This window comes from Neodiprion pinetum, chromosome 6, assembly GCF_021155775.2.
Source record: "Neodiprion pinetum isolate iyNeoPine1 chromosome 6, iyNeoPine1.2, whole genome shotgun sequence".
Taxonomy (NCBI): Eukaryota; Metazoa; Arthropoda; class Insecta; order Hymenoptera; family Diprionidae; genus Neodiprion; species Neodiprion pinetum.
In genome coordinates, this window is record NC_060237.1 from 24,399,915 (window position 1) to 24,406,318 (window position 6,404).

General features: G+C 41.0%; 1 protein-coding gene across 1 annotated transcript in view; it reads right to left on the minus strand.

Moving 5' to 3' along the window:
* Positions 1-6,404, minus strand: part of LOC124221896 (immunoglobulin superfamily DCC subclass member 4) — a 311,934-nt gene that overhangs the window by 267,903 nt on the left and 37,627 nt on the right. The gene's annotated exons all lie outside the window — the stretch shown is intronic.

Genomic DNA, 6,404 nt, shown 5'->3' on the forward strand with positions numbered 1-6,404 from the left:
TTTTCGAAAGTATTAAGCAAAGCTGTACTGCAGAGAGCTGCGGGCTCAGGAAGGTAAAAAGGCAAGGGCAACGTTGAATTTATGCGATCATAGATGTAATCGTTTCGGAATATTCACAACTAGCGGCGGTCGCTGGTAACTTTATAATTACCAAATAAATTACCCCGGCAGCCCCGGAGCGCGAATTTATTGAAAATTAAGCTCGATTTTATCGTGTGGAAACTTTCCAATTTTCCGCGGTTACTTTTATACCCCATTATTAAAATTAGTGGTAAAAATTAGGTATATGAGTTGAGAGCTGTGCAGCCGCGATGCTGCACGCTTCGGCTGAATTTTTTCCCTCCACTCGCTCTCTCTTTATCTCATCTTTGTGCGCTCATCTACGGGAAAATACAGGTAAGCCAAATTCAACGTGAAAGGCAAATGAAAATCGTGAAAAGAGAAACGGGCACTTAAGAGACCAGAATTCGTTTTGTGATATAGTTTTATAGTTATCTTTCTTTTCTCGTGCGATATTGCCACGCATAATTACCCACATAGTTACATATAAATTACTGACGCAGCGAAGCCAAAGCGAAGAAGTTTTCACCGGTTTGAATAAGTATTGGCAATTAAGTTATTACAAGCGGTGTAGCAGAAATGCTCTGTAATTACAACTTGGTATAATTACGCTCCCTATCCCTGCAGAATCAAGCTTGTTTTCATTCCCATTTCCACGCCTATGCACCCCAGCATGGGGATAATCATTTTCCCAATTACGTAATATCAATTAGAAATTCGGAGAGACTCGTTTGCGCGTATTATAATTTGGAAAATTATTTAGAACAGACTAATCACTGTTTACTACGTTGTTTCAGTCACGATATATCGTTCGCGTATTATTATTACATGATATTAATTATAATACGGAAGGTAATTAGATCGAGCAGGCGTGTGAATGAGAATGCTTGATATTTCATGGTTCTTGTGTAAGCATCTTTGAATTCACAGCGCCCGGAACAATTACTTTGCGTGCATTTTGAAGTGAAGTCAGAAGTGTGGAATGATAACACGTTTTGGAAACATGCAAATACGTGTATACGATTTTATTTCAGTTTTACACCCCAAAACACAAGGTTCATATCGGTATAAATATATTTTTATCTCGATATTTATTACCCGAGGTTTTGTAAATTGATTCGGACGGATCCAGCTGCAAGCACAATAAAATTCGGAAAAAAATAACACCAACAAAAATCGAAAGTCTAGCGATTAATACTCGGGATACGAGTAAAAAACTTTCAAGAAATGAAACGGTAAGACAGAGAGAGAGAGAGAGAGAGAGAGAGAGAGAGAGAGAGAGAGAGAGAGAGAGAGAGAGAGAGAGAGAGAGAGAGAGAGAGAGAGAAGCAAATTTCACATTTCATTTTCTCATTGAAACTTCGCAGAATTTAATTACTTTATATTTATCCGTCACAATCAAAGTACCCCCGCAGTCTAATCTATGAGAAAGGATACGAGGTACTAAAATTTTCAAATGGCCTCTAAACTTTGCTTCGGTGAGAATTAAGCTGTTTTGAATCGCAAAGATATATTTTCCGTCTTTGAAGTACATTAATTAACCACTCGCGCCTCAGGCTGTGTATAATATGAGAGAAAGTTAGCTTTGCAGTAACCACAGTCAAGACGAATTTCGATTCCCCACAACCGATTAAATTTAGACGGACAATTTTTCTTCCTTGTATTATACTTATTTTGTAGCGCAAAGCGACGGTAAACCGTTTCACCGAGCTGCAATGGTAATAAATGCGAGTCAACTGCGTTGGCAAATCGTTAAATTTTCTACGTCACAATTGCTGCACTACGCCGATGTAACTTATCCTCATAATTCAAACGATGGCATCGCCGGGGGCAGCGAGCCACGTTTACCGGGAAGTAGAGGAGCACAAAATACAGAGTTTCATAATGAAATATACAAACTTCTGCGAACTATTGTAGCGAAATTATCTGAAAACTGTCTGAACACAGAGCCGTGCAGGGTATAACGCCGTAACGCAAACGTGAAGTTACCATGTACCGAGTTCGTTAGATTATAATATTTTTCATCGGTGCAGCCAAAGCAGCTGAACGTGGGATAAAATGTCTGACTATAAACTAAATCCTCTGATCGTTTTCCATCTCAAACCCAGGTGTACATTTCTCGTGACTATATAGCAAATAACTTTAATATAATCGTCTAAATCCCCGCTGAAACATGCAGGAACCCTGAACGAAGAGCTTTTACAGAGACAATGATCTCTGGGGTGAAATCTACGGTATCGCACTCACACAGTTTCCACCGAATGTGGGCGCGTAAAAGGTTCCTTCTTTCGAACCAGGAATCTTTCAGCGTTGGGTATAAGGCACGAGACGAAGATATCTATCTGCCGAACCGCAGGCTTGTCACTCGCGTTTTCTCGTGTCAGGCATGCTTTTGCGCAAGGAACTTAAATTTCAAAATCGTTCCCAAGGATTTTTAGCGGCTGTAAAATTGCCTCGTATAAGATCCCTCGGCTCGCTTTAACTTTCCGAGCCTACCGGAATAACCCGGCAGCTAGGCTACCGCGAAAGGACATCGGCGTAACTTCAGAAGATCCCGGGGTAAAAATTCTGAAACATTTCCGTAACGCTTTACGTTGTGAAGCTTGCGGGAGAGATTAAAGAGCAGAAATCACGGCGCAGCGTGGATGTATGTTCGCGTAGATTTCGTCAGGGTATAAAAGGGCGTTTTACTGTTTCGATCGGCTTTAAGCCCCATTAGATAATTCCGACACGCCACGCACCAAATGATGCCGATCAAAAAGTTGAAAATGTTACGCCCCTTTCAACTTTTACCTCAATTTTTCATGGTGTAATTGTTCCAAAAAGGGCAACAACAAAACAAGAAATAAAACGGAACAGCAGTCAACATTTTTCACAGATTGTTTGTCGCTTGACGAGATGAACTATGGAATTTTGTTTGCGTTGGCAAGTTTGAGTTATTACCGTTGAAGTGTACCCTGGAACGTGACATTCCAGTATACATATGTGACGGAATTCGAAAACTTTCGTCCGCGTTAAAATTATAATTTTTCTATCGTTAAAAAATCGCCAGAAGCAGGTATCATCAGTTATCCAGGACCAACATCATTGAAACTCGTAACGTACATGTGTAAAATAACGCATCTACGTACGAGACAAGTGAAAATATTTAGAACCGCCAGGTATAGTCCATTCGTTCTTGTTTCCGTACCGAATATTTTTCTTCCCACTGATCAAGCAAGGCTTCGCAGAACTAGTAGCTTACACTTCGTGCAAAATCACATCGGTGAATGAAGTTACGTGCTATCGTGTCATAAACCACTTTGGAAACATAAGAAGTATCAAACAGCCGAATCCCGAGACGAGTGGGCCTTTAATCCGCCCTCAATCTGCCGTCCATTGGCCACTTGTGATCGACCAATGCCGTAGCTTTTTGTTACGATCATCAAGGCTTCAAAATTCGTAGTTATATCTTATTAAATCCACATATTATTATATCCACTATTTTAATTTTTAATTTACTCTGCTACCTCGTCCCGTGTAAAATATAGAAACATCACACCATACAGAGCAATATTTTTCAAAATCTAGATGGTACTCAAGCAAGGGATCGCACGATATTAATGCGAAAACCAGAAAACCTGTGAGAAAAGGAAGAAGGAGCAGAAAGGAAAAAAAATTAGGCATTTCGACGCGATCATGCGGCAGCAGAACGTTGAACGAGGCCATAAACGCGGCATAATTACCGGTTAGAAACGAGCCCGAGTTATCGGCAGGAGGGGTACTTGAACAAGAAAAAAGAGATGAAAGCGATAAGCTTTTGTCGTAATATACGTAAAAGCGGGACGAAAAAAAAAAAAAAAGTAGAGAGAAGCAAAAGATTAATTCGAATCACGTCGTGTCAATGTTCGCTGATGGAAGGGGCAGTTAGCTAAAATGACAAATGAAACTACCCTATCAGATCGGTCAATCGCGGCCAAGCCGACCGAGTCTCAGCCCCGATATTCACCCTTTTAACCAGCGTTACTTTTATAACAGAGGGCAGCGGAACGTTGCGTTTTACGATTGGGAAAGGGAGCCAACGGTGCACACACGTATATCACCTATACCCGAGGTCGAATTCACTCTCAACTCATAAAATTCCTACCCCCTCCCACCCCTTTGCTACCACGACGTTAAATCGTACCGTGGAGAAAGCTAAACGAAATATAGCTGCAGCCTGCACTGCATTATCACTGGCTCTATCCCACCTGTGTACACGTGTGCTTTGTTAATCTATTATACGTGTGTGTGTGTAAATGAAGTTGCAGGTGTGTATACACGTTGTGTTTCCCGGTTTAATCTTCTCATGCAAGTATCTATTTTTTATTTTTCCTCTACTTTTTCTTGGTTATAAAGCTGCACCCCGATACTCGCGCTCCCCTATTTGTACAAGCTCGGAGAATTCCAGCTTCCAACTCTTTTCCTTTCTGTCTTGAACAAAAAAAAAAATATTAGTTGTAGCCCTTAACAATCGTACCGAAAAAAGTAGACAAGCAAGTGAATTACTTGAGAGCTTTTAATTCACGACAAATTTCCCACACGGTGGTATTTTTCAATGTTTGAACTTCTCGCTTGGTTAAATTTTTTCTATTTTCCTCCGTCAAGGTAAATATGCCCACCGTTTTACTGTATGCTTTTCACCTAAAATAAAATCTTGTTTTCACTGAACGCTACGTGACAGATCGACTTTAATTTTTCCGAATAATTAAAGCACGATGCTTGCTTATAAGCTTGATACGTGAAATAAGAACATAGATCATTGAAATTTATAACTGATAAACGATCAATTATAATAAATAACCCTTCGATTTAGTGTCAGGACAAAGCGCGAAGGACGAGAATTCCGAGTCAACGTTTTGGCCAGGGACTCGACGAGTTAATCCAGTTGGCACGATAGGGCGCGGCGTCCTTTCCGAATGAACTCAAAGTTATACAGGCAGGTATACAACTATATAGTGAGATAAGACTTAGCGGGGAGGAAGATTTATTCTCCTGGCCAAGTTTTCGGGAACAACGACGCCTTGTCCTCCCCCCCCCCCACCCCCTCCCAGCCCTCCGGAAGAAGTCCGCGACGATCGCCAAATTTTGCAGACACAGTACGATAATACAAATACGAGGGGAAATCGCGATATTGTGGAATGGAGGAAAAAGAGCCAAAAGAAAAAACGCGCTAAAGAGAAAACTTGGGAAAATGATTACGATTCTAATACAAACGGCAGTAAAAGATCAGGACGTTACAATTAAAGATGTGCGGTGAATGGTGAACGCTAAAACGTTCTGTGTACGAGGGATGGAATTTTAAAGCTCCGGATCAAGCTTTTTCGGGTTGACTATCACGGCATCTGGTTCCAAAGTTGAAAATGTCGATGATAATTGGCTGCTGGCCGGTGGTAAGAATTAAATTTCTTCAAAATCCGTCGGCTACGAAACAGGCTGGTGTGAATAAAATTCGATAAGTTTTCCGGTCGGTAAAATTTAAACGCAGTTCAGACGGATTTCGCTCGAGGCAGCAGCGCTCGAACAAAAATACTACGTGACCTATTTCGATTATTCGATTAAATTGACGTTTTGGAATAGAGACATGTGACTTCGGATGAGAAGATTGACCTGCTCACAGAAACGAAACAAAGGACTAACTCCAAAGCTCAATCGTGAAAATTTAATCATATTTTTGACAGAAGACCAGTGCCTTAGATTATTTTTCAAACTAGAGGACGCGTTTATTTTAGGATGAAACGTCGATAAAACTATATTAGCTATAAGACATTTCCTTTCCTATATACACTCAGCTTCCTTTTATCTTCTCACATTCTTTTTCTATACAACCTCCGTTCTTTTGGTTAAAACACGCCGTTTGACGATTCCAAGGGATGAAGAGATGCTGGTACTGCTCTGACAAAGTTTCAGGATTCTGAATGAATGATCCGAACAAAAAGTCGCAGGATCATGCCTCAGCAGCGATCTTTTCTCCAAGTGACCAGGAACACCTGCATCTATACATCTCGTCGAATGGTTCTTGCGAATCTCTCTCAAAGTCCAAAATCTTTTTCATGTATATAAACGGCTGTGAGAGTAGATATCTAGAAGTAATTGTCTTATCGTGAGTAATGTTAATTTTCAGGCGATTATCAGCGGTCCGATAAGAGAGACGAGGCATCGAGTTTCGCGGATGAAAAACGCGGATAATAACGTTTGAGGCGATTTCTCGAAGGATTGCGCAACGTCTGGTCCGTCGGAGACGTGTGTTTCCTACCCCCACGATAGCATCTACAATCCCCACCACGAGTCGAGCAACAGGGTGAAAAAGTGGGGGGTTGACATCC